We start from the raw sequence: 25,785 nt of genomic DNA on the forward strand, positions 1-25,785 counted from the left end.
CATCTTTTATTTTCAATCATTCTTTATCACTTTGCTGCCCTTGTGTCGGGAATATAATTGAGTTTGCTCTTCGCTTTAAGCGGAGTCTTTTTCTTGATGCAGGCTCCCTTTATGTGACATTTGCTTTTAGTTACATCTTCGCTTTCTCTTGTGGAATTGGATAATTGGAGTCAAAACATTGTTTCCTTCAAAAAACTATTTTTAAATACAAGTTGGCTAACGCTCCCAAATCTCAATTGTATTTTCGCTACAGAGTATACATCGTTCAAGGCCATCCTGTATATAAGTTAGAAAGGAGCAAACACGTGCAGGTGCCTGTACACACACGTGTGCATGCACGTCCCTGTACACACACGTAGCTAATGTGACTGGAGCAGATTTGGAAGGTTTATATGAACCTGGTTTATTTGGTTTGATTTGCAACTGCCCTCTTTAGTTTTATAGAAAGAAGAACCCAATTCTCACAATGCAACCTTTTTTTTTTTTTTTTTGGCAAGTGAACAATATTTTGGGATGTAAAGGAGCTCTTTGACAGGTTTCTTCAGAGACCTAACTTAAGAACTAGGCACCAAGGGGTGAGGGACTGATGGGGAGTTGGGGTTAGTGGCTGCAGATTATTGCCTCTAGAACGGAGATGCCATGAGGTCCTGCTGCACAGCATCTGGAACCGCGTCCAGTCTCGGGATAGAGCCTGATGGAAGATGATATAAGGAAAGGAATGTCCATATACGTATGACGGGGTCACTTTGCTGTGCAGCAGAAAGGAGCACCCTGCCGTAAATCAACTATAATTTTAAAAAGTGGATTTTTGTTTGTTTTTTTAAAAGCTTGGCAGCCGAAAAAGTTCTTGGGTTAACCGGAGCATTGATGCAGGCCTGTTCTGAGCTCTCACATGGATGGCTGATCTGTGTCTAATGCTGGATGTGGTGATTATGACGCAAAGGACAGGGAGCCCGTTGTGTTAAACGTGATAGATTCTCACTGAGAATCAAAGGGGTATAAAGAGGGAGAGAAAAGGACTGAGTTTCCAGCAGGGAGGGAGAGCATCTCCTTGGTAGAGGTGGTGTCCCTTTTAAAACTTTCTTCTAACCTTTTTGTTAGATGTATTCGTAGGTGTTTTTTCTGATAATTTGAATTCCTTTCTTTGTTTTTTCCCCTAGGGCTTGTTTTTAGAACCATAACTGTATACATTGAATCCATTGTTTCTTTAGATAGTAGCTTTTGACTGTTTATAACAGTAAGAGTTAATATATTTTCACTTGTGTCCTCATTTCTTCTGATACTCCATTGTAGCTGATTTTATTACTTTTTACTTCTGCCAATAGCTGCCTGTATAATTTAGGTAAACTTCGTATATCTTAATTTTTTATTATCAGCTGTTCAGTGGTGGGGCTCCATGTTCACTGTGCTCTCCCAATTTTTGGCATTTGTTAGGTAAATGCTATTTGGTAGCTTGAATTTTGCTTTTTTTCTCCTCAGCTAAAATTGATACTCATGGCCTCGCCTGGTTCTTTCTATTGATTATGGTAGAAGTAGTATCATGGTTTTTTCCCCTATTCGTTACAAACTATTTTACCAGTTCTTATTTTTTTGTAATTTGTGACATAGGAAGTGCACGTTTTTTGTTTTGGGCTGTACCCATGTCATGTGGAAGTTCCCAGGCCAGGGATCTAACCCTCGCCACTGTAGGAACCAGAGCCACGGCAGTGAAAATGCCAGATCCTTAACCGACTGAGCCACAGGGGAGCTCGTAAAGTATAAATATTTTAGTGCTGTGATATTTCTTATGTTCTATCAAAGTTTCTTTTAATTTTGTGTCCATTCTTCCCCCGCTTGAGAGCAGATGAATACTCTGATACTTCCTCTGGTTGACTGAATATTTAGATAGGACTCTGCCTCATCTGGAGTTTAAGGGTGTGCTTTGTCATCAGAACTGTAAGTTTTCTTATTTTCTTATTTGAAAGATGACTCCCTGGCGAGGACCTCTGGTGGGAAAGTGGAGTGATAGAGCCTTGATGTTCCTTGTTTGCTCTTTCCCAGACCATCCGTGACTACACAATCCAGTGTCTGCACTAATAAAAAAAGAGTCACCAGGTTAGGACCAAACTGTTGGAAAAATCAAGAAAAACATCACCTGAGCTGCATTGAGTGAAATTTCAATTTCCTCTTGAAAACTTAAAAGACAGGTTATATTTTGGAAAGTCGTCCAAAAATGATTTTCAACACTTGCTAGGAGATAGAATGAAAATAAACCAGAGTCCAAATTTAGCCCAACAACCCTCACATATGGTTTTAAGCTAATACATTTTTCTTGACAGCTGAACGAAAACTAAGAAGGTAATTAATGATTATATTCATAGGTTTTTCCTACTATGGCTTTAATCAGCATTTGGTTTTACTTACATTTATGACGGACTCAAAATAAATGACTTTTTTGACTAAATATTATCACCAAATGCGGGTTGTTGCGTTTATTCTGCCACTCAGTCATGGAATCACCGTAGTTTGAAACATCTCGAGGTTGTCTTGTACAGTTGTCTTCAGGGCTGACAATGCCTGCCTTGTGCAGCTCTCGCTATACTTTGAAGGAGCATCCAAGCATTGGCAGCGGTCTAAAGAAATTTGGATTAAAGTTTGGGAATACGTTTGCTGGATCTGCCGGATTACTAATAAAAAGCCTATGATGCTGTATCACTTAGGATGTTGCCTTTCGCTTCAAGTAACATAATGTAGATTCTAATAAAAAAAATGATAGGGGAGTTCCCGTTGTGGCGCAGTGGTTAACGAATCCGACTAGGAACCATGAGGTTGCGGGTTCGGTCCCTGCCCTTGCTCAGTGGGTTAAGGATCCGGCGTTGCCGTGAGCTGTGGTGTAGGTTGCAGACGCGGCTCGGATCCCGCGTTGCTGTGGCTCTGGCGTAGGCCGGTGGCTACAGCTCCGATTCAACCCCTAGCCTGGGAACCTCCATATGCCGTGGGAGCGGCCCAAAGAAATAGCAAAAAGACAAAAAAAAAAAAAAAAAATGATAGGAAAGAACTTATTTACAAAACAGAAACAGACTCAGATTTCCAAACCACACCAAAGGGGGGACATGGGGGAGGATAAGTTGGGAGGCTGGGATTGACATAGATACACGACGGCATGCAGAATAGGTAAAACAGTAAGGACGGACTGATAGCACAGGGAAGTCTACTCACGACTGTGTCATCACCTACAAGGGAAAGACTCTGAAAAGAAAGGGGTATATGTGTCACTGATTGACTTCATTGTACACCTGAAACTAACACCGCATTGTAAGCCAACTGTACTCTGATGGGGAAAAAAGCCGGTGTGGTGGCCGAAACCAATGAATTTCTTTCTGATTAAGAAGTATGCAGCTGCTGGCCTGGGTTTCAGCTGCTCCATGATGTCAGGACTGGCATTGCTGCAATTCGTGTGACTTTTCACTTCTGACCGCTGCCCAGGGTCGCAAGGTGGCTGGTGTGTCTTCAGGCCTCACTGCTGTGTGCAAGAAAGAAAGGGCACAAGCAAAGAGCTGTGCCAGGGTCTGCCTTATGTCTCAGGAAGCCACCAGTGTCACTGGTCAGAACTTGCTTTCAGCAAGAGCCTTGGGAAAGCAGGGCACAGGCTTACCATGAATGGCCTTACACCATCACGAGCTGGAAAGGAGGAGTGCTTATGATGCAAGGACTAGGCCGCCGATTCTGTCTGCCACGAATGTGACTCACTGGTCGGCTGCCTGGGAGCAGCTTCCAAAAGCAATGACAGAAGGGACAGTGGTGGCGTCTCGAGGGTGTCGGAGAAGCCCTTGCCCGCTCGTAGATGCTCTGGCACTGTTCAGGAAATAGCAGCAGTGTTTGTCTGCGCTTTCTGCTTGTTAGTGTTTCGGACTTCGCTTTCTGATCAAACTGCATTTTTCCTTAAGATAAGGTCGAGATTTTTTTAGGATGCTGTGGATATAGAATTGCACGCGTTTTGGAGGCACTAAGAACCTGGCCGGGTAAAGATTCAAATGGAAATCCATCTAATTCCACGTGTGTCGAGTCGCTCCAGGAGGCAGCAGGCTGTGCTTGGCTTCTTACACTTTCATGGACCGCTGCTGCTGTGACATGCTGACATCATCCCACCTCTAAAATGTGCCAGGATGTTCGCAGGAATAGTCTGCCTCCAGGGGTCTCTGAATGCATCAGAAAACCCCCGCAATGACAGAAACCTCAGAAATACGCTCAGGCAGACCTGACTGGTGCTTTTGACCGAACTGAATCCAGAATCGGAAGTTCAGTAGTCAGAACCTTTAGGGGTGTGCAGTGCCTCTGACTGTGTATTTCCGCGGCATCACGCTTCAGAGTGTGAAACCCAGGCAGTGAAGCAGATGAGTGAACAGACAGGTCTGCTCCCTGTAGTCACGAATGCCAGGTTCTAGGTTGGGCAGCGTGAGTGTCTGTGGTGGACGTTCTGAGTCAGGTTAATTGCTGAGAAAAGGAACAAGGCAAAGCAGATGGTAGACGGCGAATCATTAGAGGAGGATTTCGGGCCAGTGCCTCGGGGTCCTCCCTTTGTGGCCAGAAACTAAGGGAGCAGAAGGGACCCTGTGCCAGAAGCATCTGGACAATGGGTGATGGAGCCAGGATGCTCCCCTTGCCAGTGGTGGATAACGCAGCCCAAACTACTTAGCAGAACGCTGGTTCGTTGACTCACATAATTGATCAGGCCGGGGTCCAGCTGGGTGCAGTGGTTGCCGAGTCGCCAGTAGACTTGGCCTCTTCATCTCTGACTTGGATCTGTTGTCCTCAGTCTGTTGTCTCATTCTCTCCCCCTCCCTCGCCCCCAGGTTGTTTTTCATGGGCACGTTCTTTGAACTTGATGGCTGGGAGGCAGAGTAGGGGCTTCCTCTCTGACCCGTGCAGCCAAGCTGAAGCCTGGTGGGTTGATGGCATGGGGGCGTCCATCCCAGTGGTGAGAAGGCAAGACCCACTGGTTGGTTTGGATCAGTCCGTGTCCACCTCGCGCCCGGGACACTCAGTGCTCCTGCTCTTCTTGCTGGGTCCTCTTGGCAAATCCATGACACACCCCATGGGCTGCACTGCGTGTGGAGAGGCGGGTCTGGAGTGTGATTCTGCAGGACTTGGAGGAAAGGGAAATTCTAGGCCCCTCCCTAGACCCACTAAAGCAGAAACTCTTGAGGGTGGCACCGCCAGTGCTCTCACAAACCCTCCAGGAATTTGCAGATTAAAGTTGGAGAACCAGGAGTTCCTGTCGTGGCTCAGTGGAGATGAATCTGACGAGCATCCGTGAAGACACAGGTTCGATCCCTGGCCTCACTCAGTGGGTTAAAGAGCTGCTGTGGTGTAGGCTGGCGCCTACATTTCCGATTTGACCCCTAGCCTGGGAACCTCCATATGCCACAGGGAGGGCCCTGAAAAGCACAAAAAAAAAAAAAAAAAAAGTTGGAAAACCACTGGCTTAAGAGAAACTGACTCCTGTGAGAAAGAGGCCTGGTTTGAGGGAGACTAGATTTTCATAGCAATAATGGCAGTTTAGCCAAAGGTCAAGTTAGATGAACTTCGAGAATCTGTCAAATGCCAGAAAACGAGAGAGAAGAAAAATAAGTGTTAGAGAGATGGCTGTGTGCTGTCTGAACGTGGCTATTTTGACCCTGAAAAAATGCAAATGCATTTTTGTTCCCTGAGCGCACACTCTGCAGTCCAGTAATAATGCATTGTAAACAGACCATATTAAAGCAAACAGTTCTCTAGATCTTTTTTTTTTTTCAATATTTGCTCTAAATAGTTATTTGGTAATACACATTTTTCTATTTTGTAGCGTCCCTAAATAGCAGAGGTCTCATTCAAAGGAGCCAACTCATGCTGCTTAGTGCCAGAATGTTCGCGGAGTTTTCGTTGGGCTAAATAAAGCACTGGAGCGAATGTCACCCCTGTGGTGGTGCTGGGCCCTCGACCCAGTAGGGAAATTAGGGACTAACGGTTCCCGTCCCCTCCGCAAGCTGGAGCTGGCCTTAGACTAAATGGCGCCAAAGGGGAGCCGCGACCTCTGATTTTCTTCTTAGCCACTTATCTTCAGATTGCAGTAGCCCACGCTTTTGGTCCCAAAGTCAGACCCTGGCTTTTACAAGGAGGGGAGTGTTGCATCCGTGGTTGACCAATGCCCAGCAGAATCCGCTTCACACTCAAGTGTTACACTGAGCCACAGAGGGAACTCCAGGTTAAGAACCCACCTGGTTTTCCATGAGGATGCACGTTCCATCCCTGCCCTCACTCAGTGGGTTAGGGATCTGGCATTGTGTGAGCTGTGGTGTAGGTGGCAGATGTGGCTCAGATCTGGCGTGGCTGTGGTGTAGGCCGGCAGCTACAGCTCCAATTCGACCCCTACCTAGCCTGGGAACCTCCATACGCTGCAGATGCGGCCCTAAGAAAAAAAAGAGAACGTTTATCTGGAAATGTTAGCACTGAGAAAAAGACCAGCGGGAACAGCAAGTGGTGGTTTTCTGTTGGAGGATGTGTTACTTGAAGTCAGAGTTGGTTCAGCGGCTCGAAGGTCCTGCTCTTCGGAATCCCCTGTTCTTGGCTTTCACCAGCCCGGGGTCCACAGCACCCCTGTTAAGCTCTGAACTTTCTGCCTCTCGGAACAGGGGCCATGGACTGTGACGGCCCGATGGCATATGCCCTCCAGATGTCATAGATGGGTGGTCTTGCAGATGCAGGGACTCGGGCAGTTGGCTGCCCAGCTCTTGGTTTTCTTTATGGCAAATTGTTTGAAGGCCAAGTGATTACTTGGGCATCCACTGGGGTGCCTTGTAGAGTAAGGGTGCCTCCCTCATGCGTGGATGGTGGGGCCTGTGTTACCTACTGTGCCTCTGGAAGGACGCTCTCTGCCCTTGGCACTGTCCCGTCTCCCCCACCCCTGCCAGCCAGCAGCAGAATTCTAGAAGCGTGCGCTCAGGCCTCAGCATGTAGGATTCGGGGCGTGTCTCTGCTGGGCCACCTGCCGACTGTGCTCTTTGGGTAGGTAACGCAACTCCTCTGGTCTCAGGAGTCAAATGAGGATGATTGTAGCCAGAGGGCTGTGGTGCACGTGCGAGGGAGCAATAGACTAGGCTGCGCTGACACGTGCCCGGTACAGGGTGGGCCCTCAGGGCAAGCACCCCTGCATGTTTCATCTCTATTCTGCTGATTTCCTCTGACCTTTAGGATTTGCTTCCTTCTGCTGAGTTTAACTTTTGTTCTTTAAATGCCCCCCCCCTTTTTTTGGTCTTTTGTCATTTTAGGCCCCACCGGAAGTTCTCGGGCTAGGGGTCTAATTGGAGCTGTAGCCACCGGCCTACGCCGCAGCAGTGGTGGGATCTGAGCCGTGTCTGTGAGCTACACCACAGCTCACGGCAACATTGGATCCTTAACCCACCTAGCCAGGCCAGGGATCGAACCCGCAACCTCATGGTTCCTAATCGGATTCGTTTCCGCTGTGCCACAATGGGAACTCCTGTTCTCATTCTTTTAGGTGTAGGTTAGGTTGTCGATTTGAGATTTATTTACTTTGGCTTTTTAGGGCTCTATCTATAGCATATGGAGTTTCCCAGACTAGGGTTCCAGTTAGAGCTGCAGCTGCCAGCCTACGCCACAGCCACACCCGGTCTGAGCCATGTCTGCAACCTCCACCATAGCTCATGGCAACACCGAATCCTTAACCCACTGAGTGAGGCCAGGGATTGAACCTGCATCCTCATGGATCCTAGTTATGGTTCGTTTATTGCTGAGCCACAACGGTAACTCCAGGTTTTTTTTTTTTTTTTTTTTTTCTTTTCCGAGGAAGGCCTGTATTGCTAAGAATACGGAATGTTTCCTGAATTTGCGTGCCAGCCTTGTGCAGTGGCCACGTTAACCTTTCTGTATCTCTCCAGTTGCAGTGGATGTGCTGCCTGATGAAGCCAGCACAAGCACCTCTGCTTGGCCCTGTGTGCTGGTGCTTTTCTCAGTCTGCCGCCATCTGGACTTAGAAGCGGGACTCAGGCTCCCCTGTTGGACGAGAGGGTCATTCCCAGGGCAGGGGGCTCTGTCTGCTGGCCTTTGATACCCCCTCTAGTAGCTAGCCCCCAGCCTAGCATCTTGGGCTTCATGAGCTGGAGAAATGTGTTTTGAGTTACGTGGAAGCCCCTTCACTCCCACTGGAGCATATTTGGCACATTCCAGAAAAACAGGCCTCACGGCTCCTTTCTTGCACCTAAGAGCGAAGTTCTCCAGCTTAATCCGCCGCAAGCTCCCTGCCAGGATTTTGATTCTTGTGAATTCCTCTTGCGAAGTCCCTCTTCTCATCCGCCCCCAACCCCACTGCGCCCTCCCTTCTCCCAGGGTCCCCAGCCCACGCTGCTGCTGGGAGCCCCACCCCACTGAGAAATGAAACGCTGACCAGGCCCTCACGTGGGTCATCGGATCCCTCCCCCAGCCAGTGGCACCCAGGCTGTAGCTTGAACCCAGGGGCGCGGCCGTGGTGGTGGGTCAGGCCCTGGATCTGGACGAAGGCATGGGGGTTGGGAGAAGAGCTTTAGTTCCTCATGTCACACCAGGGAGGTGGCACCGGCACCTTCTCTTGTCTCTTCTAGTGACCCCCTGAGCCTGGATGGTCATTCAGGGTCTTTGGAGCCCACCTTCTCATGCAGCGAGCAGCCCCCAGGGTGGCAAAGGAAGTAGCCGACTGCCCTCCGCTGCCCTAGGCCTGGCAGCTACTCGGAGCTTCTGGTCTCCTTGCTCCTCCTGGAGGGGGGCCCGGGGCCTGGCTGACTGGGGGGCGGGGGGTGCAGGTGGAGAGACTGGAGGCGGGAGTCTGGCCCTCAGGTGACGGGTTCCTTTCGCGGGACCCCGCCCCTTCCCCTCGGTTGGGCTCAGCGGCGGCAAGGAAGGGGCACTCCCAGGGCCGCCGCAGCAGGTGCCCCAAGACGGGTGGTTTAACCTGACAACCGTGCACCCTCCCCCGGATCCAAGGTCCAGGTCTGACGGGGCCATGTCAGCAGAACCGCGTTCTCTCCGGGGTGCAGGGGACGTCCGTCCGGGCCTGAGCTTCGCGGCAGTGTGGCCGGGAAGCCCTGGTCCTCCGCGGCTTGCAGGCCACCCTCCATCCCCGTGACCGCCTCTCCCGGTCACAGGCCGTCTTACAGGGACGCGCTGGTGTGCGAGTCTGCGTCGTGATGCGATTCCGTTTTCCCCGGTGGTGACTGATGTTATAGCCTTGGACTTACTGGCCATGTAAATACCCTGCTTTATGGAGGACTTGTTTTCAGAGATTATTTTTCTGCACTGATTTGAAGAATGAAAAAAATGTGCTAGATGCAAGTCTTGTGTGGGATATATGCACACAGATAACTGTTCGGTGGGTGCATTTTTACCTTTTTAGTACAGTGTTGACTATGAGAAAGAAAATTTTTTTTTTGGTCTTTTTGCCTTCTCTAGGGCCGCTCCCGTGGCACATGGAGGTTCCCAGGCTGGGGGTCTAATCAGAGGTGTAGCCGCCAGCCTGCGCTAGAGCCACAGCAATGCAGGATCCGAGCCACATCTGCAACCTACACCACAGCTCGTGGCAATGCCAGATTCTTAACTCACTGAGCAAGGCCAGGGATCGAACCCATAACCTCATGGTTCCTAGTGGGATTTGTTAACCACTGAGCCATGATGGGAACTCCAAAAATTCTTATTTTTAATGTAATTCAATTTATCATGTTTCCTTGGAATGAGTGGGTTTCCTTTTTTTTATTTTTGGTTTAAGAAATCTAAATGGTGCTTGTTTGACTGGTCACATGTAGACCTGTTTCCATCTTGAACGTGTTTTCATGCCTTACCTGAGTGAGTTAATGGTTCATTTTTTTGCCTTACTGATACTTGATTGACCCAACCCTTGTTTAATGAAAAGATGAGCCTTTTGCCCGTGCTGTGAAGTGACACTCACATCATAAATCACGTGTCTCTGTGTGTGATATGCATACTTCTTTCATTCGTTGTATTGTCTATCTTTGTGCCAACACCATACTGTTTTAGTTATTGTAGCTTTATAATGCTGACCTCTGGGCGTGTGAATCCTCCTAGAAGGATTGTTTCTCAGGATTTTCGTGGCCTTGAGCATGAGACCCCCTTGTTCATCTCCACACATACCCACAAACCCCTGCCAGGTTATTGAATAGACGACTGAGTCTTTAGCTAAATCTGGAGAGAACATACAGATTTAATATATAATATTGAGCCTTTAAATCCACAAACGTGGGCTACAGCTCTCTCTTAGCATATAGGCTGTCTTTAATTTCTTTCCATAATGTTTTATAATGTTCTGGGTAGCTTTTTATACCTTTCATTTGGTTTATTCCCAGGCATTTGATTGCATTGCCATCCTGACTGTGTTTCTCATTTTTATTGCTAATGAATAGAAAGACAATGTAATTTGGCCGACTGAATTTGTATCCATTGACCTTGCTAAGGTCGCTCACTGATTTTAATGATGTAGTTATAGATGCTTTGGGATTTTTCTCTTCCTGCAATGCTGCGATTGGCATATGATAATATTTCTTCCCTTTGAGTCTTTGTAATGTAGTCTGTTCTGTTCTTCTGGCTACGATCTTCACAGTGTTGAACAGAAATGGTGAGCATGGAACATCATCGTTTGGTTGTTGGTACAGTCCATATTTTGTTATTATTATGTTCAATGTAGATTCTTCCCTAGATACCTTTGGCAGACGAAGAAAATGAGCTCTCTTCCCAGTTTGCTACATTTTATCCTGATTGGATACTGAGGCTTAGTACATGCTTTTTTTTTTTTTTTTTTTTAATCTCTTCAGATGATCAAATGATTTTTGGAAATTCTGTTGATTAGATTTTGAAATGTTAAACTAACTCGGTGTTATCGGAATGAGTCCAACTTGACTGTGACGCATTATTTTTGTATTTTGCCGAATTATTCCTGCTACCCTTTTGTTTAGCACTTTTGCAATAGTGCTCATGAGAGTTCTTGGCCTCTAATTTCCTTCCTTGTAATTTCCTTGCCAAGTTGTGGTAATAAGATTATATTGGCCTCATAAAATCAGTTGGGAAATGTTCCCTTGTCTTTGCTTCTTGTCCCTAGAAGTTGTATTTAAGATGGTTATTTCTTTCTTACACACTCAGTGGATCTTGACAGTGGAGCTTTCCGAGATCAGAGTTTCTTTGTGGAGAGGTTTTAAACTAAGGATTCAATTTCTTTAAAGACAGAGGATTAGTTTATGCCAGTCAATTTTTAAAACGCTGCATTTTTCTGGGACTGTGTCTTGTCTGAAATTTCACGTGTGTTTGCATGAAGGGGTTTAGAGAAGTACTTACACTCTTTCTTGATTTTTCTGTAGGATCTGTAGTAATACCTCCCTTCGAGGTCCAGTATTGGAAATGTGCACCACCTTTCTTCTCTCTTTGTGACCAGTTACATTCACTGTATTACGTCTTGGTCAGTTGTGCGTCTCTTCGAAGGAGTAACTTTGGACTTTGATTTTATTACATTTGCTTTCTGTTTCATCAGTTCTCTTCTAGTCATATTTTTTTCCTTTCTATTTTCTTGGGCTTAATGTGCTTTGCATGTCTGCTCCTGTGATGTGTACTTACCTCACTGGTTTTAGCCTTGCTCTCCCCTAATACGTGTATTTAAAGCTAAAATTTCCCTTCAAGTACTGCTTTAGTAGTATCTTAAAATTTTGATTTTCACAATCACCTTTAAACATATAAAATTCCTCTGTCTTGCTTTGATCTCTTGATTATGTTGCCTCATTTCCAAGCATTTGAGGATATTTTATATCTTATAAATTGATTTCTAGTGTAACTCCTCTGAACTTGGAGAACATACTCGGCATTGCTTCAGATTTGGGGAATTGATTGAAACTTCTTTTATAAGCTAGAATATTGTATGTGTTAACTTTATAATGCTCCCTGTGAACTTGAACTATGTATTCTGCAGTTGAGTATTTTTTTTTTTTTTATCCATTAGGTCAAGTTGGTTCAAATTTTCAATATTTTCTGGCTGCCTGTTTTATCAGTTATTGAAAGAAATGTATTTAAATCTCCCATTTGATTGTGGATTTGTTTTTTTGCCTTCTGGTGGTCTATCAGTATGGAAAAATTTTCCGTTTTTCTCCTTGATCAATTGTTCTGTATTTATGTATTTTCTTTTTCTTTAGTTGTTGTTTTTTCTAGTGCCTTGACTGTATACATATATAAGGAAATAGATACTTGTGTTTTCTTCACAATGTTCCTCCACCTTTTTTTATGGTACTTTGTGTATTTTAATTGACGCATGTTTTAAACTCCATGGGCATTGCTGTTGTACTGCTGTACTTCACTTTTTTGTTGGTCTTCATCCCTTTCAGCCTGCTGGGCTTTCCTCTGAGATGATTTGCCCCCCTGCCCCGCCACTGAAGAACTTCCTTTAGTATTCCTTTTAAAATAGTTGTGTTGATGACAGATTATTTTCATATCTTCATCTCACCTTTAGTGTCTTCATACTCTTTTTGGGTTAGAGTATTTTCACAAGACAGTCTGTTGGGTGGACAGTTGGTTTCGGCATCTGGAGGAGGCTCTTTGTTGGGAGAAGCAGTCTGGGGAGTGTAGTCTTTGAGCCCCCAGTCAGCTGCATGAGAATGGACCCTTTGTTTCGATTCCTTGTCCTACCAGGAAGGAGATGGAGCCCACACAGCCTATGCTGGACTTAAGCATCTTGTGGGGAGTATTTTCCCTTGTTTCACGCTCAGTGGATGCCTGTTTGGCTTCGCTTAAAGCATGTGTGTCATATGGCACCTGGCTAACCCCACTGTGTATCGGATCTCTGCAGGGATCCTTCCACTGTGGCGTGAGAGGTGTGCATTTAGATCGTCCTGTGTCACCTGCTGGCCGTGGGGGATCAGTGCCCACTGTGGAGGCTGATCTTGCTCTGTCTCTTCTCTGTGTAAGGAAAGTGCTGTTCCATCTGGTGTTGACAGCGTTGCTTTTCCCCTTGGAGACTCTGATACCAAGATGGAGTGGGCAGACGTGTTTGGAGTCTTCTCTTGGAATTGGCAAGTAGTGCCCGGTGCTCCGTTCCCTTGGGATTGGTAACTGGCACCCTTTGAACCACAGTCATCTGCTCTGCCATAGTCCATTGTCTTCTGACTCTGGTCTTTCCTGTGGAAAGGTCATTGGTAAGTCTTAGCCTTTATAGGAAAGATTATCACTTCTCTCTGGTGTTGGTTTTTAGAGGTTCTGCCATAAGAGGCCACAGTGCCTGTTTCTTTGTTATAATTCCACTTGGATGTGATCGTTCTTTCTTGAGTTTTTGGCTCAAGATGTCTTTCTAGTTTCGGAAAATTTTCTTTTATTAACTTCAAAATAAAACTTCAGCTCCATTTTCTTTCCTCTCTTTTCTGGGATTTCAGCTACACATGAGCACTTTTTAATCATGACCAAAGTATCTCTCATACTCTCCTCTGTGCTTTCTGAAGCCTTTTTTGTTGTTTTTTTTTTTTTTTTTTTTTTTTGTGGAAGCACAGCTGTGTCCTTCCTTCTTAATCTTTTGTTAAACCCACTTCATGAGTTACTAATTTCAGGTGCTATCTTTCTCACTTCTAAATTTCCCATTAGAGTCTTTCTCACAGATCTGTTTTTTGACTATAACTCTCCATCTTTCATGTATTTGACTGAACATATTAACGATATTTTAGAAGCCATGGCTGGTAATTCCAGTGTCATATGTGGCTCTATTTCTATTGTTCCCCCCTATTCTGTTTCTATTTTTTCCCCCCTCTTGTTTTTTTTTTTCCTTTTTCTTTTGGACCTATGTACTCAAATGCTGGATATTAATTGCTGCGCATTGTGTATGAAAAATTATATAGGATCTTAGCCCTTTTCCTCAGTTAGTATCCTAGCTTTTCAGCCTAGTGGTGCTTAAAATGTAGCAAATCCCTTGAGTCTCTTCTCTCTCTGTGATCTTGCCTCATTTCCTGGCTACCTTGTTAGCTCTTGGATTCCTTTAAACAGGTGGCTTAGTAAAAAAAACAAAAACAACCAAAACCTAGCTCTTCTCATTGTTACCAAGTTCAAGACACGAGCTCACCTGTCATGGCCAGAGGCATATTTCTAGAGGTTTTCATCCTTAAGTTTATCAACCCCCTTTTTTCCCTGAATATTTTAGGGCCCTAAAACAATGAGTCTAGTGCAATTAGCCCCATTTCCTTGTGCAGAAGAAGTCCGGAGTTACATAGCATAGATATGAGCACACATACCCGCCTTTCCTGTGCAGTGCTCTGGTCATCTTTCAGGGAGTCACAGAAATAACGAGACAAATACTCCTGCTGGAAGAGGCTCTCCACCTTGAATTCTTTTTAAAAATTATATGTAATGATTTTTGTTTTTTTTCCCCATTATGGCTGGTTTAAAAGTGTTCTGTCAGTTTTCTGCTCTACAGCATGGTGACCCATTTACACATGCAGGTAAAAGCCTTGAATTCTTTTTGGGCTCTGTTTTCCAGCCTTCCAGCAGGAGAAGAATTGCTAACGTTTACCCAGTTTCTCTGGGGTTGTAACATTTTTACATTGTAGATGTGAGTCTTGAGGTTTCTGTTGCTGAAGAAAAGGGATGGTTTTCTCGATATTCCTTATAAATAAATAAATAAAGTCAGAAATAAAAGGTTGATGGAGAAGAGCTGTGTCCCCGTGGATTGACGGATGACTCTGAGAATAGAGGGTGTTTCCGAAAATGGGCCTTGGACTCTGCCATGCTCTGTTGGGATTTGAGTTTCTTGTCTGTTTTTTTGTGGGACTGTCTTGGATTCCCACCTTCTTTTCACGTCTGTCCTTAAAAATGGATTCTCTTTGTATTGGATCATAACCATTTGCTGACGAACATGGAAGTTAAAGACAACGTTTTTAGGAGTTCCCATTGTGGCTCAGCAGGTGAAGAAGCGGGCTAGTATCCATGAGCATGTGGGTTTGATCTCTGCCTCCCCTAGTGGGTTGAAGGATCCGGCGTTGCCATGAGCTGTGGTGTAGGTCGCAGACATGGCTTGGATCTGGCATTGCTGTAGTGTAGGCCGGCAGCTGCAGCTCTGATTCAGCCCCTTTCCATACGCTATAGGTGTGGCCATTTCTCCCCCCGCCCCCCAAAATAAAAAGATGACATTGCTATCTCTCAGTGGCAGTTCAGAGCTAAGTCTAGGCATGCCTTCCCATCCTGGTGGCTAAAAGGGGTCTGTTTGTTTGTTTTTTTATTTTTTTGAATGAAGAGTGAGGGTTAAGATTGCACTCCCTTAAACAATGATTAACTTTAGATGATCCATTTAAGATTATTAGCAGTTGTTTTCCAGAGTGTTTCAGAGACACTCTGTAGGTAGGTAACATGCTTAATGCATTAACTAGCAGGGCTGTGAAATAGTTGGGAAGGCAGGCTTCCGGGATGAAACAAAGTTAAACCTCCAGGGTGGTTGAGGGTTACTTCTGAGCAGAGTGTGTGTCTCTAATGTACATTGCGATTCTCTCAGAGACGAGTATTATAAGAAAGTAGCATTTCTCAAGTATATCTGAACTCTCTCTACCCTCAACTTTGTGACTAGTTCAGAGGAAACTCACACTTGAAGGTAAGCCCTAGGTCTGCTGCTGCCGTTTGGGGCCGGGAGCCTGAGGAACTGTTGGACAAGACTGCCTCGAGTGAGATGATACATTTCAGTCCGCTTGTACTCATTGTTTTCGCGTTGCCATGTCAGGAAATGCCTCTTGGGAGTTCCCGCGGTGGCTCAAAGGGATCTGTGATGTCTCTGCAGCACCAGGACGCAGGTTTGATCCCTGACCAGCTCAGTGGGTTAAAGGATCCATCGCTGGCACAGCCGCAGTGTAGGTCACAGCCGCGGCTGGGGTCTGATCCCTGGTCTGAGAACTCCATGGGTCGCAGAGTGGCCAAGAAAAGAGAGAAAAAAAATTTCTGTGTTTGTGTGTGTTTTCACGGATGTTAAGCCTTTGGCAGGAAAGTTTCTATAGAAACTAAGCAACCGGCCAAACAGAATGCTTGGCTCCTCCTGCCCTCGGGAGCTAAGTGTAGGTGATGGGAAGAAGGCTGCCTTGGCGGGAGCCCCCCTGGGAAATCCCTTTGCTTGATAATAGATAGAATAACAGAATTCACCTGCTACCTTGGTGTCCCAGTGGAGACTGCTGTGTGGTGCTGAGGTGTGGACCCTGAGGTGCCCTGAGTCCAGACAGACCTCTCCTGGCCGGGAGGCTCCAGGGACCACGCAGAGCAAACCCTGTCCGTCTCCTTAGCCAAGAGCAGCCATAAGAGGAAAAAGAAGTTCCAGTGAGTCAGCCTGGGGGCCAGGGAGATAGTGGCTATTTACTTCTACAGTTAAGCAATGTCTTTTAAAACTCAATTTGAGTGTTCTCTATCTTGTGGGATCACAACATCTATGAGTTACTAAATATTCATCACTGGTGAGGGGTGTGTGTAGGCTCGGGGAAGACATGGCCCCCTATTTAGTTCAATGAGGTGGGGTTTTTTTGTTGTTGTTTGTTTGGTTTTTTTTTTTTTTTTTTGGCCATGGCATAGGCAGTATCTTGATGTGGGATCTCAGTTCCCAGACCAGGGATTGAACCCAGGCTGCAGCAGTGAAAGCCCAAATCCTGTCGACTAGACCACCAGGGAACTCCCTCCCTTAGGTCTTGCACAGAGCAACAGCTCCTTTTGGCTACTGCTTGTGGTGGTTAAGAAGGTCAGAGGGAATCTGGCATCCAGTTTGGCAATATTACATAGACACCTACTTAAGATACATGGAAATAGGAAAAAGAAAAAACTTGGAGTATTGTTACCTCAGGTAACAACAGCAAGTCCCATTGCACCAAACCTCACCATAGCCCTGGCATTGGCCGTCGCTGTCATGCTGAGCCGAATGACTCCAGTGAACTGTGGGGGCGGGGGGCAGGCTGTTACTGTCCTCGGCTCTTCCAGAGAGGCTTCACAAATAGTTTTGCTCAGTGTGTCAATCTGTGCATCTGGGGAGCATCACGCATTCTTGGCACCCGGGCTCACTGACGTCCGTCCATCTCTCGCTGAGGGAGGAGGCCTTGCATCCAGCTCTGCAGAGGTTGGGATATTTTGGTGTCTGCTATTTAGAAAGTTGTGATTGGGATCTTTCTTCGAGCTGAGGTTATTTTTGTCCCCCAATAATCAAAGCCAGGCTCCCTACAGGAGGCGGCAGGAGGGTGGCTGGTGCCCTTGCTGTTGTCTAGAGCTCATCGCCACGTGAGGGGAAGGAGTAGGGATTCGGACGGCGGAAAAGGTCCGAGGAAGTTTGGCCTTGGGGTTTTGATCCCGTGTGTGGCACTGCTGGGGATGCGAGCGCACTTGCTCTGGGAGGAACGACGTGAGAGGATGCCGCCTCTGATGATGCTTCAGCTTGGTCTGGGGCAGGGGGATGACAGAGGAGACATCGGGGTAGGTTAGAGTCCGTGAAACCTGGTTTTGCATCCTGCCGCTAATCCCGGCTTCTCTCCTACCCCAGGTGGAGGTGGGATTTGGGCAGGACTTGAAGTCTCTTTATGATGCGGTTACTTTTTTTCCTTTCCCGCAAAATACAGAAAGGGAAGTAGATTCTGCACAAGTCAGGAAGAGGAGATGAAAAGCCAAAGACCCTGAGACCGTGAGCGTGTCTCCGAGCGCCGCTCGCCGCCGCCGTCACCCTGATGGCCCTCAGCCGCCTCGGCACCGTCAGTTCGGGAACTCCTCCGGGGTAGGGGAGCTCGTTCAGGCTGCCGCACCTCGATGCCAGCCTTCAGCCCGTGAGCCGCTGCCAGTCCTCTTCCCAAGCAGAGAATTTGATCCACGGTGATCTCTCTAACCCGACACTTGGCCACTGGATGACCGGGACCTTTGCAGCCGTGGGTCCGAGGTCTCTCTCCGTGGGGCTCGGTTTCCTCCCGGGCTTCAGCTCACGGTGGCCTGCGAGACGGAGCTCTCCGTTTTGGCCAGAAATGCTTGAGGGGGATTCCTTACCTTTGCACTCGTTTTTGGGGGGTGGGGTGGGGGCTGTGCCTGTGGCATGTGGAAGTTCCCAGGCCAGGGATCGAACCTGTGCCACAGCGGTGACCATGCTGGATCCTTCACTCACTGAGCGGCCCAAGGGAACTCGTGGTTTCTCAGTGCTCCCGTCTCAAAGATGCTTTTCCCTTTCGGCCTTCACGGTGGAGCTGAAACGTTGCTTTCCTCGCCCAGCAGCCTCTTCGTTCTCTTCTCTTCCTGCAGCACTTGATCTGACCCTCATGCTGTGACATTGCGTTTTCCGTAGAGTATAGATTGAAACAGGTATCTTTATCTTCTTTCCTGAGTTGGTGTCCTCGCGGGCCGGCGCCGTAGGGCTGACCTCTCAGATGGCCGTGTCTCGTCCAGTGCAGTGTCGGATGGCGGTTTTCATCTTCCTTCCACAGTCGCTTCCCAGAGACAATGAGGTCAATGCTCAGTATTTCACGTTACCAGGCGGTGTGGCTCTGCATGGTTCTTAACCAAGTACTCTACCTGGGTAGCCCGCATGCACATGGAGGGCGGGAAGGGACAGGCCTGCTGCTGCGAGATGCGTCCTTGAAGGCCTCCTGCTATGGAGCAGTGAGAAAGGATGCTGTTGCCATGCCAACACCCCATCCCACTCTCATTGGTCCCTGTGCATGTCCTGGGCTCTCCGAAGTGCTGCCAGTCCTGTCCATCTCTTTACGTCCTCGCCCCCAGGAAGGTGGGGTGGGTGGAATGAGCAGCCCAAGCTGGCAGGGTGGTAAGGAAAGAAAGGTCACGGAAAAGCTTCAGTGGGGTGTGTGGAGCCCCGCTGCTCATCGCTGGGCAAGTCGGGGAAGGATCTGAACGTTTCTTTCTTCTCACTCCGTAGATTCCTGCTGGACCAGCCAGCGAGTTCCAGCCGTAGTCCCTCATTCTCATCTGCTGTCACGGTTTCTTCAAAGCTGTGTCTGTGTTTACTCTTGCTTTGGTTTGTTGAATCTGTTTGTTTAAATCCACCACTTTTTAAACTTAAAAATGTTGATTTCAAAGGAAACCGTAATCCACTGCACTAAACGGAACACTAGAATTAGCACTTGCCTTTAGCAGGAGGTCGCTTTGAAAAAGTTTCATGGATTAAAAGCATGGTGTTCAGTTTGGAGCCATAAAACAGCAAGGGCCAGTAAGGAGTCAGGAGGGGAAGCAGCAGAAACTGAGCAGGAAGTGTGGGGAACAGGGAACCCCCAAGTGAGAGCACCGTGGCGAATCAAGAGTAGGTGCTGGAGAGGGTGTGGAGAAGAGGGAACCCTCCTTCGCTGTTGGTGGGAATGGAAGTTGGTACAACCACTGGGGAGAGCAGTGTGGAGGTTCCTTACAGCACGATTCCCAATAGCCAAGACTTGGAAACAAGCTAAATGACCATGGAGAGATGAGTGGATGAAGAAGAGGTGGTAAATATACATAGTGGGAATACTACTCAGCCATGAAAAAGAATGAAATAATGCCATTGGCAGCGACATGGATGGACCTAGAGATTCTCGTATTGCGTGAAGTCAGAAAGAAAAGAGTACCATATGATATCACACGTGGAATCTAAAAATAGGGTGCAAGTGACCCTATCTACAAAACAACCAGATCACGGACAGGGTAGAGCAGATTACGGTTGGCGGCGGGGAGAGGAGGAAGTTTGGGATTGGTGGATGCAAGCTCTTCCATTTGGAGTGGTAAGCTGTGGGGTCCTACCGTACAGCACAGGGAGCTAGGTCTCGTCCTTTGGGGTGGAGCATGATGGGAGGTGCTGTGAGAAAAGGGACGTATGTACATACACGTGTGGCTGGGTCACTGTGCCATACAGCAGGCAGGGACCCAACATGCTAGATCAACTCTACTGCAATTTAAAAAGGAAGTACACGGTGAAGCAGCGGGTGTGTAATCCCAGTCATGAGAGAGCAGCATTGGATAAGAACTGAGTCACCGGAGTGGCAGGGCGTCTGAGATGCATGACCAGTCCCGACTCTCTCTGGGTCCGGCAGCCCTTCCACAACCCAGTGGCGTCTCGTGTTCCATGAAGTCTGGCATGAGGGTTGTCTGGCTTCCAGAGACGTTTTCTATGTCTTTATTCCTGTTTGTGTATGTTCACTGGAAAGGCGCCTGTTTTCGGCTATTGTAAGGAGTTTCAGTTCTGTGAAAGTCAATGAAGGTGTTGCCGTTGTGGCGCAGTGGTTAACGAATCCGACTAGGAACCGTGAGGTTGCAGGTTCGATCCCTGGCCTTGCTCCGTGGGTTAAGGATCCAGCGTTGCTGTGGCTGTGGTGTAGGTCGCAGACGTGGCTTGGATCCTGTGTTGCTGTGGCTGTGGTGTAGGCCCAGTGGCTACAGCTCCGATTGGACCCCTAGCCTGGGAACCTCCATATGCCTTGAGTGCCGCCCTAAAAAGACAAAAGACCAAGAAAAAGAAAGCCAGTGAAGGCAATGGTGAAGATGTGTATTCTTCCCGGATTAATCAGAAAAGTTAGGGCAGTTCTAGTTGGGAAGGATTTTGTTTAATCTGACAAAATGTTTCTACAGTCTGACAGGGGCAAATAAAAGGCCAGCCTGAGGAAGAAAACTCGGGGAAAAAAAAGACACTTTCATTGCCAAACCTTAAAATGGTTTATAGGGGTACAGTTAAAGTAGTTATGGAAGTGGTGCAAGAATGGACGCACTAGAAGAGGGAGAGCAGAATTGAGAGCAGGGTGGTAGAGGCGTTTCACATCGGTCCAGAGAGATGCCAGGCATTCCCGTTGTGGCTCAGTGGGTTAAGAACCCGATTCATATCCATGAGGACGTGGGTTTGATCCCTGGCTTCCCTCAGTGGGCTAAGGATGTGGCATTGCCATGCGCTGGGGTGTAGGTCGCAGAGGTGGCTCAGATACAGCTTTTTAAAAAAAAAAAAAAAGAAAAAGATGCCAGGACACTGAGTGAGCCACTTCAGAACAAAATAGGTGCGTTGATACCTCGGACAAACTCGAGACTGATGGACAAATTAACGCAAGGTGACATCACAGAAAGGTTGGCAGAGAAGGGCACCTGAGCCAGGGGAGGAGGAGCTGCCCCCCGTCCTTGCTGCTGGGCCGGCTTCATGGGCGTCGGATCTGGGCCGTCCTTCCTCTCGCCGTCTCCCTGTGGCCCCACGTCACCTTCCCTCCGTGAGTCTAAGAACCAGTTTCCCCTTTTTGTAAGGACGCCTGTCATTGGATTGGGGCCCCTGGAGAGACCTTATGTGACCTGATGACCCCTGTGAAGACCTTCTCTCCGTAAGATCCCACTCGGCACTGGAGGGGACCACAGGTCGGCGCGTGACAAGGCTCGGCTTGGATCCCGCCTCGACTCCGGTGGATCACGCCGGTCCCGGGGTGGCCTGGCCCTGACGCCGAGTCTTCCTCGCAGGCCTATGGCCACAAGCAAAGGGTTTCGCGGAGCGCGTGCAGGGGTTCCCTAGGTGTTTGGGAAACAGCCTGTATTCACCCCCACCCTCCAATGTCAAGGTCGACCGAGTTCTTCCCCTTGTGGGGCTGACTGCCTCCTCCTTCCTTCCCTTTGCTTCTGAGGAGCCGTTCCTGCCCCATCTCCAGTCTGTCCATGGAGAAAGCTCAGCCATGGACACCATCGAATCCTTGAACTTGGCGATGGGAGTTGGGGGTAGGGGAGATAGGAGCCTGGGGGTGCTGGGCTAGTTGAGAGGTGGGGTTCGCAATCCTCTGCCAGCCCCGACTCCCCCTGAAACCCTGCGTGTTCCTCTCCTGTGCAGATGCGCATCCTGGAGCTGTTACCTCGGGCTGTGTGCTCCTCGAGGCTGGAAGTAGGAGATGCAGGCTCAGCTGGGTAAATGGGCATAGGGTGGGGCCTAGATGAGCCCTGGTTGGAGGAACCCTACACATTGGGGTCAGCTTGAGGTTGGGGAGGGGTGATGCCAGAGGCGCCCCGAGGGGGTTGCATGGCTTCCCTGTGAATCGAATATTCTCGCAAAGGTTAGGGAATAGTGGAGAAGCCTGGTGAGGGGGCGTCCGCGTTCTCAGCTGGTCCCTCTGCCTTCCCCTTCATCCAGCTGCTTTTCTGCTGGCAAAGCCGGGCATTCCAGTGGCCCAGCCCCCTCCCCCTTACTTTCGGGGCGTGGAAAGAACCAGAATCCCTTCCCCTTGAATTCAGCGCATAGAATAATATCGGCGACTATAAAAATGACAGCTTATCTTTGTGTGGTATCTGGCCATGGATGCACTTCTTTCACGTGCAGAATCTTAGCGCCGAGTGAGATAAGGCAGGCCTTTCACTAGATCTTTACCAAGAAACTGAGGCGAGAGGAAGAGTCCTAACACCTCAACTAAAAATAATGATGAGCTGGTGGGGGACAGATTTTTTTTCCGTGGGACCACGAGGGCATAGCCTCAGAGATGCTCGGCTCATGCAAGCGGCTGGAGCGGCTCTGGGCCCCACTGGCCCTTTCGGGAGAGCCCCACCCTGGAGGATGCTTTGGAATTTGCTTTTACAGGTGCTTGGCAGGTCCTTCTGGGGACATGGGAGGCAGGACCCAGGATGTGCATCTCCCAGGCCATCGCCGCCCGCCCCGCATCCCCCGTCACAGCCCAGCCAGGCTGACCTGACCTGCAGGTCTCCACCCAGAGCTCAGCCAAGCTTAAGCTTCGCAGATAAAAAGAGGGGCCAGGTGCAGACATGTTCTCTAGGAAACACATTTGCCTGGCGATGAAGGAGCTGGGGGTGCCTGTCTTCCCTGCAGCTTCCCAGTCTCACCCAATGTCTCTGTGGTGGGTGGTAAGGATGCTGTTCCCAGACGGGAGTGGCTGGAGGGAGCGGGCTTTCTGAAGCCCTGTCCAGCGGAGAAGGGCTGGTACCCCGTGGCCCGACAAAAGGGGAAGCTTTCAGTGCACAGCGGTCACGCACAGGGCCGGGCAGGTGTGTCTGCCGCCACGAGCCTCGGTCTGAGCTCAGATCCATTCGCTGGCGTGGGGGCCAGTCTTGCTTCCCAGGGACACTGAAGGTGGCGGTGGGAGGGACAACCTGGGGCAGGCCTCCCCCTCACTGGTTCCGAAGGTGCCTCGGGCAGCCCCCGCCTCTCCTGCAAGGCTCGGGTGCCATCCGGCAGGCCCCAGGCATCTCATTTCTGCGGGTGACCCCAGCCCCTGGGTTCCCGTCACTGCCTCCTCCCTCCAGCTGGAGGCAGCAGGACCTCCTCGCTTTTGCTCACATGTCGCCTGGGAAGCCAGGGTCCTGCATGAAAGCCCCTCTGTTTCAAATATTCAAGAGGTTTGGTTTCCTGGTGAGATCCCAGTCGATAAACCCTCCTGCCGAGACACAGCCCGGACTCTGGAGCGAGCCCTTGGCAGGGCTTCTCTCCTGAGAGCCCCGCGCTGCTGGGAGCCGCCTCTTGGATCGAAGGCTTGGAAAATTGAGCTCTGGGATTTGTTGGACGTATGTTTACATGGAGGCCTGCACAGTCCTACAGATTTCACGACTCCAAGACATTCACTGACTTCCAAGTTTTATATATTTGAATGTTTAAAAAATAAATTTGGCTCAGAGATGAAAGGGCTGGAGATAATTTCCATGTCCTCATTTGGGAGCTTCAGATATTCCCACTGACGTTTTGTAAATATTGTAAACCTTTCTTCACCTTCTATATGTCAAGATAAAAGAGGACGTTTTAGATAATGGCTTGAATGTGGGGTGGGGCCTCGTTGTGGGTGGGGGCTGATGACCCCCCGAAGAGGGCAGGCCCTGGGCTGTGCCGGCCAGAGCACCCAGCAGAGGCGCCTATGAAGGTTTGCCGGTGGTCCCGGGGTTGCTGGTGTGAGGATTTTTACCCCCCCCCTCCCGAATCTGCCTGCACTTTGCCCTCCCTTCCCTGCTGCCTCCAATCCTGTGATTTACACCCAGCCTCCAGCAGGGGCTCCCTCTGCTCCCCGCCCCATGCGGATTCCACATCCAGCTTTGTCTCCCGTCTCCCTCCCTCTCCAGGGGCCCTGCTCTTTGCTGCTTCCGTTGTGTCTCGTGGAAGCACATCGACCCACTTTTAACCTTTTTTTGGATCATAGGTCCCTTTGGGGCAAATCTCCGCAAGTTGTGGGGTCTCTGGAGGGGCCCCTCCATCCAACGTCGGTGGCTGGAGCAGGTTCCTGCTCCTGAAGCCCACACACGGGTCACGGTTTAAGAGACCTGCTGTGTGTGTTCTAGGCCTTGTACCAGAGCTGGCTTCTAGCCCCTAACCCTGACTCATCTGCTTTCTCTTTGGGGCACACAGCCCTCCCTTAGGGGAACCCAGGGCTGGGTTGAGCCCCAGCTCACTCATTTATTTCTGTTGTGGTCGGAAAACACACTTGCATGATGTCAGTCCTTTCAGAAGAGTGGAGGTTTGTTGTGTGGTTCAGCGTCTGGTCGGTCCTGGGGGATGTTCCGTGTGCTCTGGAGAGTGAGGTATGTCCTGCTGCTGGTGTGTGTGTCGGGGGGGAGTTCGGTGAAGGTCTGTAATGGTCACTTTGCCGGTTTCCTTCGTGGCCTCTGTGTGGCTGTTCCAGCCATGGTTGTGAGGAAAATACATCTTCACCTACTGCCGTTGAACCATTTTCTTCCTCCCTGTGATTCTGTCGGCTTTGGCTTTGTGTATTTCTGGGCTCTGTTGTGTGGTACATATATTCTTAAAATTGTTTTGTCTTTCTAATAAATTAGCTCTTGTAACATGATAAAACATTCATCTTGATCTCATTTTCACTTGACACTCTGCTTGGTCTCATGTTAGTATAGCCACACTGGCTCTCATAGTTGCTTTTTCCTAGGGTAACATTCTGTTGGCTTTAAGGTTTTTTTAACTACGTATTTTGAGTTTTTTTTTCTTCTTTGGTTTTTGGCGCTTCTAGGGCCACACCTGTGGCATATGGAGATTCCCAGGCTAAGGGTCGAATCGGAGCTGTAGCCACCGACCTACGCCAAAACCACAGCACCGCAGGATCCGAGCCACAACTGCAACCTGCACCCCAGCTCACAGCAACACCAGATCCTTAACCCACTGAGCGAGGCCAGGGATGGAACCACAACCTCGTGTCTCTAGTCGGATTCAGTAACCACTGTTCCATGACGGGAACTCCTGAGTTGTTTCGTTACGGCTACTCTAGGGTTCACGATATAGATCTTAAGTCATCAGAAGTCGCTTCAGCTTTGCACTAACTTAATTTCAGTTCATATAGAAACTTGTACTATATAACTGTTTCTTTCCCCTCCTTTTTTGGCGTATATATAGAAACTTGTACTATATAACTCTGTTTCTTTCCCCTCTTTTTTGGCGTCATTATTGATCATGTCTTTGTTACAAACCCAACAGTACATTATTGCTACTCTGTAAGATTGTGTCTTTTAAGAAAGTAGAAAAAAAGCAAGAATATATTTATAGAGTTTGTTATATTAACTTTATTTACAAGTTCTGATCCTTCATTTTTCTTGTGAATTCCAGTTACTCATTCCATTCCATTCCATCTGATTTATTCCCTTCCTGGGGCAGAAAAATAAAAACGATCTTCTTAAATTTTTCTGCTGGCACTTTCAAAACAGTATCCTGCCTTAGCCTCTCAAAGTTCTGGCCTCGTTGAAACTCTGTCATCTGTTCAGTTGACTGCATTATCATCCTGGGTGGTGCTTCCTCTAAAGTCAGAAGAACTTCTCTCAATGAGCTCATGGCCCTGGCTTAGTCTTGTTTGGTGCCATCCGACTTTAGCTTTTGATTATGTGTTG

At 48.4% G+C, this 25,785-nt stretch overlaps 1 protein-coding gene across 4 annotated transcripts in view; it reads left to right on the forward strand.

Moving 5' to 3' along the window:
- LOC110256111 overlaps positions 1 to 25,785 on the forward strand; it is a 124,042-nt gene that overhangs the window by 74,653 nt on the left and 23,604 nt on the right. The window contains exon 3 of one of the 4 annotated variants that reach the window (XR_002337373.1): positions 21,232 to 24,925. The exons of 2 other annotated variants lie outside the window; for them this stretch is intronic. The gene's annotated coding sequence lies outside the window, so the exon portion shown is untranslated. Of the gene's footprint in view, positions 1 to 17,606; positions 18,039 to 21,231; positions 24,926 to 25,785 lie in introns of those variants that run through there. One more of the 4 variants, XR_002337379.1, reaches the window with a different exon arrangement.

Source organism: Sus scrofa, chromosome 12 (assembly GCF_000003025.6).
Source record: "Sus scrofa isolate TJ Tabasco breed Duroc chromosome 12, Sscrofa11.1, whole genome shotgun sequence".
Taxonomy (NCBI): domain Eukaryota; kingdom Metazoa; phylum Chordata; class Mammalia; order Artiodactyla; family Suidae; genus Sus; species Sus scrofa.